General features: G+C 49.4%; 1 protein-coding gene across 1 annotated transcript in view; it reads left to right on the top strand.

The window, feature by feature from the left end:
- The window catches only part of LOC116520466 (cathepsin L1-like), a 52,053-nt gene that overhangs the window by 17,609 nt on the left and 22,128 nt on the right, over window positions 1-12,316 (top strand). The gene's annotated exons all lie outside the window — the stretch shown is intronic.

Here is a 12,316-nt window from a genome sequence, read left to right as displayed (position 1 = left end):
GCTGGCAGAGTGCTGCAGGAGGCCGTGGAGATTGAGGTTTTGGTTCACCAACAAAAGGACACCCGACAAAAGCGTGCCCGACTAAACCGCGGTGACAAAACCGTGAGTTCTAAATCGCGCCGACAAATGAGCGCTGAAGTGTGTCGACAACAGCGTGCCGACAGAAGCGCACTGTAAACCTAACCCTAACCCTAACCCTAACCCTAACCCTAATCCTAAACCTGACCCTGACCCTGACCCTAACCCTAACCCTTACCTTAACTTAAATCACACTTCTGTGGGTGCGCTGTTGTCGGCGTGCTGTTGTTGGCGCGCTGTTGTTGGCGCGTTGATGACATCGCGAGTTTCGCACCGCGGTTTTGTCGGCGCGCTTTTGTCGTGCGCGCTTTTGTCGGGTCACGGAGGTTTTGGCCAGCAGAGTGTTGCATAAACCGATCTCAGGGTTATCCCATAAAAATAATGTCCAGCTGCAAAATTCCAGGCGATCCAACCTGGGACCGTCATAAAGGGAGGAGCAGAGGAGGGCCCGTAGTCTTCCATAGCCCAAGGCCATTGAGGGAAGGTGGACCCTCCCAAAATTACATTCTAGCACCTCCCTTAAGGAAGGAAGACCACAAAGCCTATCAGAGGTCTTGGGAGGAGAGGTATTTTTTTCTTTTTTTCAGCAAAAAGTCCACCGGGGGTTTCCAGCCAGTAAGAGTGACTAAATTAGTAGACCAGTGAAATACTGTGGACATAATATACTGTGTTTTCCCCAAAATAAGACAGGGTCTTATTGTCAGCCTCTGCTTTGCTGTTGCTTCGGCTGCCATGAAACGGGGAGGGAGGGCATGGTATTTGGGAGGGGTTACTCATTGTGCTGGAGGAAGATTCTGGAGTTCACCGGTTGATCGGAGTACGCATGCGTGCGAGTTTCCCGCCAGGACTATCGGCACCGACATTCCATCTTCGTGATGCCTTTTGAAGTTATCTCGCACCTGACACTTGGGAGAATTATGATTGGACTGTATCTGTGATGCCAAGGGGTGGGGAATGGGCTATTCTATATATCAATCGCTTTCGCACCTAAATATTCAGATTTCGCTTCGCTATGCCTTTAATCACTTTTAATTAATAAAAGTACACTTGATTTCCACACATGGAGTCTCGTGGTCTTTCTTTCCTAATTATTTAATGGAGAGGTGCTGACAGTAAGCGAAATCTCACTAACACCCCACCAGGAGAATACAATCTTCCGTGGGGGGGTGAAACTACAAGGAGAAACCGAGAAAATGTCTTTGCACGCAAGCGATGAAGAAATTGAAAAGGAGACTGCTGATCCATCATTACCTGAGAGGATGGCTGAGCTGGAAATAGCGGGCCCTGCGATCCCCCCCCCCCCCCCCCGTTGGTCCTTGTCCGTGGGACAAAAGGAAGACAGTGCAAGCTGGGATGCTGGAGTTACCAGAAGAAAACATCAGGAGAGGCCGCTTGAAGCGGGGGCCGAACGAAGGCCCCGAGAAAGAGTTCAGCCGGAGGACTTGGAACAAAGGTACTCTAGGCAAAGATTCGGGGAGGGTGAAGAGGCCGAGGGGGAATGGGAGCAAGCTAACCCAGAGACAGCTTCACCCCCCCCCAGCCAGGGGGGCTGCCAGAGCAGGGGTTTCCCCCCCCCCAGAAGACGCAGAATGGCTAAAGTCCCTCCCTTAACTGTAAGGTATGATGGAAATCCCAAGAAGCTGGGCCTCTTCATTATGCAAGTTTATAACTTTATGGAAATTTATGGGCCCGATTTAGAATCGGATGCCATGAAAGTTCGTATGGTGTTACTTGCTTTGGAGGAGGAAGCTGCTGACTGGATGATGGGTCTGCATCAAAGCAATTCCCCCCTCCTGAGGAATTTTGATGCTTTTATGACTGCATTCAAGAGACGATTTGATGACCCCCTAACTGAGAAACGGGGAAAACTGAAATTTATGACCCTCACACAGGGAGATAGGCCTGTGACTCAGTACATTCAGGAGTTTCAACACCTTTGTAATTATATGAGAGGATGGTCTGAAGAAGCCCTTTTGGATAAGTTCGCTTTGGGCTTGAATGAGGTCATTTATCAACAATGTGTTAATCGCCACCTTCCTAAGCGCGTTACTGCTTGGTATGAAAATGCAGCAGATATTGAGCTTGATTTAATTAGACTCCAACGTGCAAAAGAAGAGAGAGAAAAAGAGAGAGAAAGAGCAGCAAGATCTCCCCCCCAAACACACAAGCCCCCTTTCCGAGTGAGGAGCGAAGGAAAAGGAGGCCCCACAGGCAAAGTCAAGCCGTTCACATGCTTTCGTTGCGGGAGGGGAGGCCACCGCACTCCGGAGTGCCGTGCTAAGCTACCCGCGACCCCCCCCACCCCCTGCCAAGAGGGAAGGGAAATCAAACAAGGCCCCGGACAAAAAGAAAAGGGAAGCTGCTTTCGCTGAGGATGCCACCCCCCCCCGCGTTTCACACAGGACATGGAGGGAGAAGCTGACGCCTCTACCAACTCCTCTGAGGATTCCGATGACGACGCCTCGCCTCGCTGGGTGAGTTCAAACAAAGGCCCCATGCTGATCCCAATAGAGTTAAAGATTCCGCCCGATGGGGTGCCAGAAAACCTTCCCGCCCTTCTTGACTCAGGCTGTTCCCGCTGTATGATCAATCCTGCTATGGTGGAGAAATTGGGCCTCAAGTTAAAAACTTTGAAAACCCCTATTGTCTTTTGCCAGATAGATGGGTCCATAGCAGGGGGTGGCCCAGCCCATTTCTATGCTGAACCTCTAGAGATGAAAATGGGCTCCCACACCGAATTGATCTCTTTTATTGTGGCTCCCGGAATGGACAGGCCCCTCATTTTAGGCCTCCCTTGGCTTCGAAAATGGAACCCTCGCATAAATTGGAGGGAGGGATGGTTACGCATTCGCACGAGCACGCCTCCTGAGGGGAAGGGCGTTTCCCCGGAGCCTGTTAGCTGCAGTTCTGCTTTGGCCTCCAGAGGGCAGGAGAGGATTGAAGGAGAGGAAAAGATTCCAAAAGTGTATTGGGACCTGAGAGGAGTTTTTAGTGAGGAATCTTCAGATAAACTTCCGCCCCACAGGCCTACTGATTGCTTCATCGACATTTTGCCCGGGGTCAAGCTTCCAAAGCCCCAAATATATTCCATGTCCCCTAGGGAGATGGAGGAAATGAGGAAATTCATTGATAAAAATTTAGAAAGAGGTTTCACTGAGCCAGCACGCCCGAAAGTAGCCGCCCCTGTGTTATTCAGGGAGAAGAAAGATGGCTCCCTGAGACTATGTGTTAACTTCAAAAATCTGAATGGGATCTTGGCCCAAAACCTCTACCCATTGCCATTAATGAAGGACATGTTAGCCCAATTAGGGAAGGGCCGTATTTTCACTAAACTGGACCTCAGAGAAACATACTATAGAGTCCGCATAAAGAAGGGGGATGAGTGGAAGACTGCTTTCAACTGCCCCCTCGGCTGTTTCAAGTTCCAGGTGATGCCTTTTGGCCTGCAGGGGGCGCCTGCAGTTTTCATGCAATTAATTAATGAGATCTTGCATGACCACCTTTACAAGGGCGTTATCGTATATTTGGACGATATCCTTATCTATACTCAGACTTACGCTGAACACGTCGCTTTGGTCCGCACTGTCTTGAAAAAACTCAGGGCCGCTGAACTGTATGCCAAGTTGTCCAAGTGTGAATTTCACCAGGCGAAGATTGACTACCTAGGGTATCGTATCTTCCCCGCTGGCATTGAGATGGACACTGGGAAAGTAAAGGCGGTCACTGAGTGGGAGGCGCCCCTAACACGCAGGCAATTGCAAAAATTTTTGGGTTTTGCTAATTTCTACCGTCAGTTCATTCCTTCTTTTGCCAAAATTGCGCTTCCTATCACTAATTTGTTGAAGTCCAAAGGTGGGCCTAAACCTAAGCCTAGCAAACCACTAGATTGGACCATGGAGTGTCAAGCTGCTTTCGAGAAGTTGAAGCGCCTCTTTGCTGCGGAACCGGTTCTGAAGCATCCCGACATGGACAAGCCTTTCGTCATCCAAGCCGATGCCAGTGACGTCGCTGTTGGGGCCGTCTTGCTACAAGCCAACGACCAAGGTACTTTGCAACCTTGCGCTTACACCTCCCGCAAGCTCACAGACACTGAAAGGCGTTGGGCCGTTTGGGAGAAGGAGGCATTTGCAGTGCGATGGGCCCTGGCCACGTGGCGCCATTTTCTTGAGGGCGCTAAACACCCTTTTGAGGTGTGGACTGACCACAAAAATTTGCAGGCTTTGAGGACCCCACGCCGCCTATCCCCTAAACAGATGCGCTGGGCCCAACATTTCAACCGTTTCAACTTCACACTCAAGTACATCCCTGGGGGAAAAAATTTCATGGCTGACGCTTTGTCCAGGCTCCCTCAATACAACTGCTCTAAACTGAGTATTGTTCAGCCTGTCGTTCCCACATCCAGCCTCGCGGCTCCAGTGGTCACTCGCCAGCAGGCACGCTCGAAAGTGGAGGTGCCTCAAGATTTTCTTTCTGACCTCAAACGGGCCCTTCCCCAGGATGACTGGTTCCAGCAGCATCAGGATGAGTGTACGATGAGGGACGATTTACCGTGGATCGGAGCCAAGCTTTACGTCCCCGCCTCTCTTCGTCTCGTCGTCCTACAACGAGCTCACGATTCTAAGTTGGCGGGTCACTTTGGCTTCGTGAAAACATTACCCCTGGTGAAGAGAAAATTTTGGTGGCCCTCTTTGAAAAAGGACATTGAACTTTATGTTGCCAGTTGTCCGGTCTGTGCAGCCGCTAAACGGCCACCTGGAAAACCACAGGGCCTGCTTCAATCTGTGGCCCGCCCTGTCGCCCCTTGGAAAGAAATTTCGATGGACTTCATTGTCGAGCTTCCTGAGAGCCAGGGGCACACCGTCATTTGGGTGGTTACGGACTTATTTTCAAAACAAGTTCATTTTGTCCCGTGCCACAAGATTCCTTCGGCTAAGGCTCTCGCTAAACTTTTCATTTCCCACATTTACCGTTTGCATGGGGTGCCTGATCGCATTGTTTCCGATAGGGGTGTCCAGTTCACTTCGGTTTTCTGGAAGGAATTTCTTAAACGCATTGGCTCCGCCCAGGGGCTAAGCTCCGCCCACCATCCTCAGACTAATGCTTCTGTGTTTGGACATTTTCTTCTCTGCCTGCCCTCGCTGCTGTGGAGTCTTTGCCTGTTTCCTACCCAGCACTGACTCTTGTTGCCTTGGCCTGCGACCACCTGCACTGGCCCTGTAACAACCGTACCCGTTTGACTGCTTACCACCTGTTATTGCCCCTGGAACATCTACTTCAAGCAGCGTCCATCTGATATAACAAACTGCTGGCTTGTTAGACCTGGGTGCCGCTGCAATTGGGAGATTGCTGTGGCTAAGTTTCTTGGAAGACATCGCCCCTGCGTTGCTTGGGAGTTTTGACTTAGCTATGATCACCATCTTTACCATCCATCTTAACTGGCCCCTTCAATTATGTTTCATCTTTATGGACTTAACCGCTGGCACCCCCCTGCTGTGGCACTTTAACATCTGGCCTCCTTTGACCGCGGCCTCTGGATTTTTAGGCTCGCTGGCACAGCCCCACCCGGCTTTGACTATTATCATCATCACCATCCGCCATTGCCTCTGGGGCTCTATCTGGGACAGTGCCTATGCAAGAAGGCCCCCTGCTTCTCTCAATTGTTCCGGACTTTTTGGACCTTTCCAGATCTGCAGAAGAGGGGGATACGAGTTACTCCCCTGTATACTTTGCCTGGACCATAGCTGGACGCCAGTTATCTTAACCACCTTGAATGCTGAGAGCCATTTGGCTCTGCCTGAACTCGCACCTTAACAGCTGCGCAATCTATCCTTTCTTTCTTCTTCTCTCCCTCCTTTTTCTTTCTTTTGTATGGGATGTGCATGCGATATGTATGTAATTGAGAGAATGACCCCACTTTTTATTGCCATTATTGTTGTATTTCTGTGTTTTTTAATTATTACGTGGGGACTGCCTGGGTGAGCGAATGAGTACGTTTGATTCGGAGGACCTGCCAGGGAATGCAGGGGTCATTGGGGTGGTCGGGGGGACTATGGACACGGGAGTGGGCCGGAGCATCACGGCCGTAACAGGGAGGGGCAGATATGGCGGGGACTTTAGGGCTGGCCATTACCGGGGAAGGAGGGCTCGCTACGTTACAGAGATCCCTCCTTCCGGCCCTATGAGTCCCACTCCAAGGCCAGATGGCGCGAGTAATCAGGACCCTGGTCTCAGGCTGTTGTCGCTAAATGCCAGGTCTGTAGTTCATAAGGCTCCCCTCGTCCGTGACTTAATTTTAGACGAGAGGGCAGACCTGGCATGTATTACTGAAACCTGGCTGGGCCCGGAGGGAGGAGTCCCCCTCCTAGAGATGTGCCCAGAAAGATTTCAGGTGCTCCATCAGCCGAGAGCTCAGAGAAGGGGTGGGGGTGTGGCTATTGTTATCCGAGAGTCCCTAGTACCTCGTAGGATCCCTGCTCCGGAGCTTGTCGGGTGTGAGTCCCTGCTGGTGAAGTTGGACCTCAAGGGTCAAGTGGGTTTGCTGTTAACGTACCTGCCTCCCAACAGCGTTGCAGCAGCCCTCCCCTCGCTCCTCGAGTCGGTAGCCGAACTGGCAATTGAGTTCCCCAGGCTTATGGTTCTGGGGGATTTCAATCTGCCTTCGCTCAGTGAACACTCTGATGGGGTGCAGGAGTTCATGGCTTCCATGACAGCCATGGGCTTGACCCAAGTAATTCGGGGCCCAACCCACTCAGCGGGTCACATGCTTGACCTCGTATTTCTCTCGGAGCAGTGGACTTGTGATCTTGGTCTAAGGGGTAGTGAGATCATACCCCTGGCGTGGTCAGATCACTGCCTACTGAGGCTTGACTTTCAGAGACCAAACCCCCACTGTAGGGAGGAGGAACCGACCAGGTGGTTCCGCCCCAGGCGACTTATGGACCCTCTGAGGTTCCAGACAGAGCTTGGGGTTATTCCTGATACCCTCGCCCACAGTCCGGCGGAGACTCTGGTTGCTGCCTGGAACTCGGCAGCGGCGGAGTCTCTTAACCGGATTGCGCCACTACGGCCGCTCCGAGGCAGTGGATCCAGGAGGCCCCCTTGGTTCACCGAGAAACTCCGGGAGAGGAAGCGCCGGAAGAGACGCCTAGAGCACTTATGGAGATCCAATAAATCCGAATCGAACCGAGCACTTCTAACATCTTGCATCAAGGAATACATCAGGGCAATCAGGACGGCGAAAAGAACTTATATTGCCACCTTGATTGCCTCCGCTGAGTCGCACCCAGCCGCCCTGTTCAGGATAACCCGTTCCCTCCTAAATAGGAGGGACACGGGGGATCCTCTGCAGGGTAGGGCTGAGGATTACGTCCAGTTTCTAGCGGACAAAGTTGCTCGGTTTCGGTCGGACTTGGACTCCAATTCCGCAGATCCAGCCGAGGCACAAGGGGATAATCTGGTAGGCCATCGCTGGGTTGAGTTTCAGGATGTTGCCCCTGAGGACGTGGACAAGGCCATGAGAGCTGTGAGTGCCTCCACATGTGTACTGGACCCGTGCCCCTCCTGGCTGGTCGCTAACAGCAGGGAGGTGACACGGGGCTGGATCCAGGCGGTTGTTACCACCTCCCTTTGGGAGGGGGTCTTTCCCCCCGCACTTAAAGCGGCGGTGGTGAGACCCCTCCTGAAGAAACCATCTTTGGATCCAGCCGTTCTTAACAACTATCGTCCAGTCTCCAACCTCCCCTTTGTGGGGAAGGTTGTTGAGAAGGTGGTGGCCTTTCAGCTCCAGCGGTCTTTGGAGGAAGCTAGTTATCTTGACCCATTCCAGTCTGGCTTCAGGCCTGGCTACGGCACAGAAACCGCTTTGGTCGCATTGACCGATGACCTCTGGAGAGCCAGGGACGGAGGCCACACCTCCATCCTGGTTCTCCTTGACCTCTCAGCGGCTTTCGATACCATCGAGCATGGTATCCTTCTGCGACGACTGCGGGTGGTGGCGGTGGGAGGCACTGTTTTGCGGTGGTTCTCCTCTTACCTCTCGGACAGGTCGCAGTCGGTGTTAGTCGGAGGGCAGAGATCGACCCCTAGGCCCCTAACATGTGGGGTGCCGCAGGGTTCGGTCTTGTCCCCCCTACTTTTTAACATCTACATGAAATCGCTGGGCGAGATAATTCGGCGGCACGGGATAAAATACCACCAGTATGCGGACGATACTCAGTTGTATCTGTCCGCCCCGTGCCAACTCAATGAAGCGGTGGACGTGATGAACCAGGGCCTTGAAGCTGTTAGGGACTGGATGAGGGCTAACAAGCTTGTGCTCAACCCAGATAAGACCGAGTGGCTGTTGTGTTTCCCTCCCACTAATTCGGCAAGTATTCCATCTCTCAGGCTGGGGGGTCAAACACTATGCCCCTCAGACAGGGTCCGCAACTTGGGAGTCCTCCTGGACCCACAGCTGACTTTTGAACACCATTTGTCAGCTGTGACCAGGGGGGCATTTGCCCAGGTTCGCCTGGTGCACCAGTTGCGCCCTTACCTGAACCGGGAGGCTCTCACAACAGTCACTCGTGCCCTTGTGACCTCTAGGCTGGAGTACTGCAATGTGCTCTACATGGGGCTGCCCTTGAGGAGTATTCGGCGACTTCAGCTAGTTCAGAATGCGGCCGCGCGAGCGATTGTGGGTGCACCTCGCTTCACCCACATAACACCTATCCTCCGCGAGCTGCACTGGCTACCTGTCGATCTCCGGATACGCTTCAAGGTGCTACTTGTCACCCACAAAGCCCTTCATGGTAGTGGATCTGGGTACTTGAGAGACCGCCTACTGCCAATCACCTCCACTCGACCAATTAGATCCCATAGATTAGGCCTCCTCTGAGTTCCATCTGCCGGTCAATGTCGACTGGCAACCACGTGGAGGAGAGCCTTCTCGGTGGCAGCTCCGACCCTATGGAACGATCTCCCCGTGAAGATTCGTACCCTCACCACCCTCCAGACCTTCCGCACAGCCCTTAAAATCTGGCTATCCCGTCAGGCCTGGGGTTAAAGACTGTAACCCACCCGAATAGTATGAATGTTGCGCTTTTAATGATGTACTGTCTCATGTGTTAAATGTTTGTTTTCCCTCACTTTCGAGTTGTAAGCCGCCCTGAGTCCCCCCAGGGAAAAGGGCGGCATATAAATAAACTACTCATAACTCATAACTAATGGGGCTTGTGAGAGGACTAATTCTGTTTTAGAACAATATTTGCGTTGTTTCATCAATTATCAGCAAGATGATTGGGTGGACTTGCTCCCGCACGCTGAGGTTGCCTACAATAATTCTGTACATAGCAGCACTGGTTTCGCCCCTTTTCGTGTTGTTTTTGGTCAAGATTTTGTTCCTATTCCTGAGCTGCCTCGTGACCAACCGCAAGTTTCTTCCGTCGCTGAGTGGAGCGAACGCCTGAGCCATGTTTGGCCTTTGACTCTTGCTACTTTGGATGCTGCGCATCGTGCTCATAAAAAACAAGCGGATAAGAAGCGTGCGCAACCTTATCAGTACAGGGAGGGTGACCTGGTTTACTTGTCCACCAAATTCCTTCAAACCACACAGAAATCGAGGAAATTGGGGCCTAAGTATGTTGGTCCATTTCCCATCCTAAAAATCATCAATCCTGTTTCCGTTCGCTTGCAACTGCCCAAGCATCTCCACCGTGTTCATCCCGTGTTCCACGTTAACCTCATTAAGCCTGTTCGTGTTTCTACTTTACGTCCGCCTGTCGACCCTCCACCTGCTCCCCTGTTAGTTGACGGTGAACAACATTTTGAAGTTCGTGAAATACTGGACTCTCGCCGGCTGCGTAATTGGGTCCAGTACTTAGTGGCTTGGAAGCACTTTCCTCCCTCTCATACGGAATGGGTGGACAAGTCCCATGTTCGTGCCCCCCGGCTGCTTCGACAGTTTTATTCTGCTTATCCTGACAAGCCTTGATTTTTTTTCTTCCCCCCCCCCTTCTCTCTTCTGTGTTTTGTTGTTCATCTGTTTGTTTGTGTTTTCTTGTTTTCCAGGCCTGACCACCTTTTTCCGGGGGACGGCCGGATGTCAGCCTCTGCTTTGCTGTTGCTTCGGCTGCCATGAAACGGGGAGGGAGGGCATGGTATTTGGGAGGGGTTACTCATTGTGCTGGAGGAAGGTTCTGGAGTTCACCGGTTGATCGGACTACGCATGCGTGGGAGTTTCCCGCCAGGACTAACGGCACCGACATTCCATCTTCGTGATGCCTTTTGAAGTTATCTTGCACCTGACACTTGGGAGAATTATGATTGGACTGTATCTGTGATGCCAAGGGGTGGGGAATGGGCTATTCTATATATCAATCGCTTTTGAGCCTAAATATTCAGATTTCGCTTCGCTATGCCTTTAATCATTTTTAATTAGTAAAAGTACACTTGATTTCCACACATGGAGTCTCGTGGTCTTTCTTTCCTAATTATTTAATGGAGAGGTGCTGACACTTATTTTCTTTTGATTGGGCGGCCTATAAATCTACTAAATAAATAAATAAATAAATAAATAAATAAATAAATAAATAAATAAATAAATACATAAATAAATAAGCTTGGTTAATAATTTCCTTGCATGGTGAAGCCGAGGATCTGTACAAAAATTCACTGTGTTGCTGCTTTTCTTTTCACAATCCACAGCAATAAAACATCTGCCTTCGCTCTGTTTTTAACTCTTTTTCGAAATCTTGGGGAGGTCTGTCAGGTTGATGAGCCTGTTTCTGACAGTTCTCTGACTGACAGAGACTCTACTGTAACCTTGAATTGATCCCTGTTACTGGGAGAAAGGAGGTCCCAGCTGGAGGGATAGAATCAAGATCACACGAAGTGTTAATCCTGCCGTACTTTATCATGTCTTGCTAAGACCACACTTGAAATGCTGCATCTGGTTTTGGTTACCATGATAACATAATATTTTTTTATTAATTTTTTTTAATTATTATTATTTTGTTACATAAACAACACATGCCCACACCAGAGGGGAAAGAAAAAATCAAAACACAAAAAAGACAAAAAAACAAAAAACAAGGCAGAGGAAAAAAAAGGAAAAACAAAAGAGAAAAAGAAAAAAAAACTCAGGTATATATTATAAAAAAGTATATCAGCTGGTCACAACATGTTTTGGTGCATCTCTTCCATTCATTCATATGAATTCAAATATCTCAAATGTTTACCATATTGACATCATCATACCTCCACTTTTAGTTGACTACAGTTATTTAAACATCTTTCATCCTTAACTATGCCAAAGATTTAATCCATAACCACATGCTAGCATTTCATTTACTTGTTTGTAAAATCCTCTATTAACATCAAATCCTCATATCCTGTTTCAGCTAAACATCCATAACATTTAATACCAAAAATTCCATCTTCCATATATATAGTTTATTATCATTCTCCTTTCTTTATGTAATTATATCGTATATCGTAACATTTTCCCCATATTAGTTAACATTTAACTGTATATAGTTTTATTTTATTTTTTAATAGTGATAATTATTGTGATTAATAACCTTTGTATATGGTCCAAAAATATTTCCAACCTTCCCTTCTCATATCCAATTATTATTTATCATATCAACTCCACATTATATACATTACCATAATATTTTGATTACCATGATATAAAAAAGATGCGGAGACTCTGGAAAGAACGCAGAGAAGAGCAACGAAGATGATTAGGAGACTGGAGGCTAAAACATATAAAGAACGGTTACGGGAACTGGGTAGTTTAATGAAGAACTAAGGATGCCATAACAAAAGGGATCCAATATTTGAGGGGCTGCCCCAAAGAAGAGGGGATCAAAGTCAACCTATTCTTCAAAGCACCAGAAGGCAGGAGAAGACACAATGGATAGAAACTAACCAAGGAGATATCTGCGCCAAGGTGGCGCAGTGGGTAGAGTGCAGTACTGCAGGCCACTTCAGCTGACTGCTATCTGCAGTTCAGCGGTTCAAATCTCACCGGCTCAGGGTTGACTCAGCCTTCCATCCTTCCGAGGTGGGTTAAATGAGGACCCAGATTGTTGGGGGCAATATGCTGACTCTGTAAACCGCTTAGAGAGGGCTGAAAGCCCTATGAAGCAGTATATAAGTCTAACTGCTATTGCTATTGCTATTGCTATCTAACCTAGAAATAAGGAGAAATTTCCTGACAGTTAGAACAATTAACCAGTGGAACTACTTGCCTCCA

The sequence above is a fragment of the Thamnophis elegans genome, chromosome 1 (assembly GCF_009769535.1).
Source record: "Thamnophis elegans isolate rThaEle1 chromosome 1, rThaEle1.pri, whole genome shotgun sequence".
NCBI classification, from domain to species: Eukaryota; Metazoa; Chordata; class Lepidosauria; order Squamata; family Colubridae; genus Thamnophis; species Thamnophis elegans.
The sequence above is the reverse complement of the archived record's forward strand: the minus strand, read 5'-3'. Positions and strand labels throughout refer to the sequence as shown.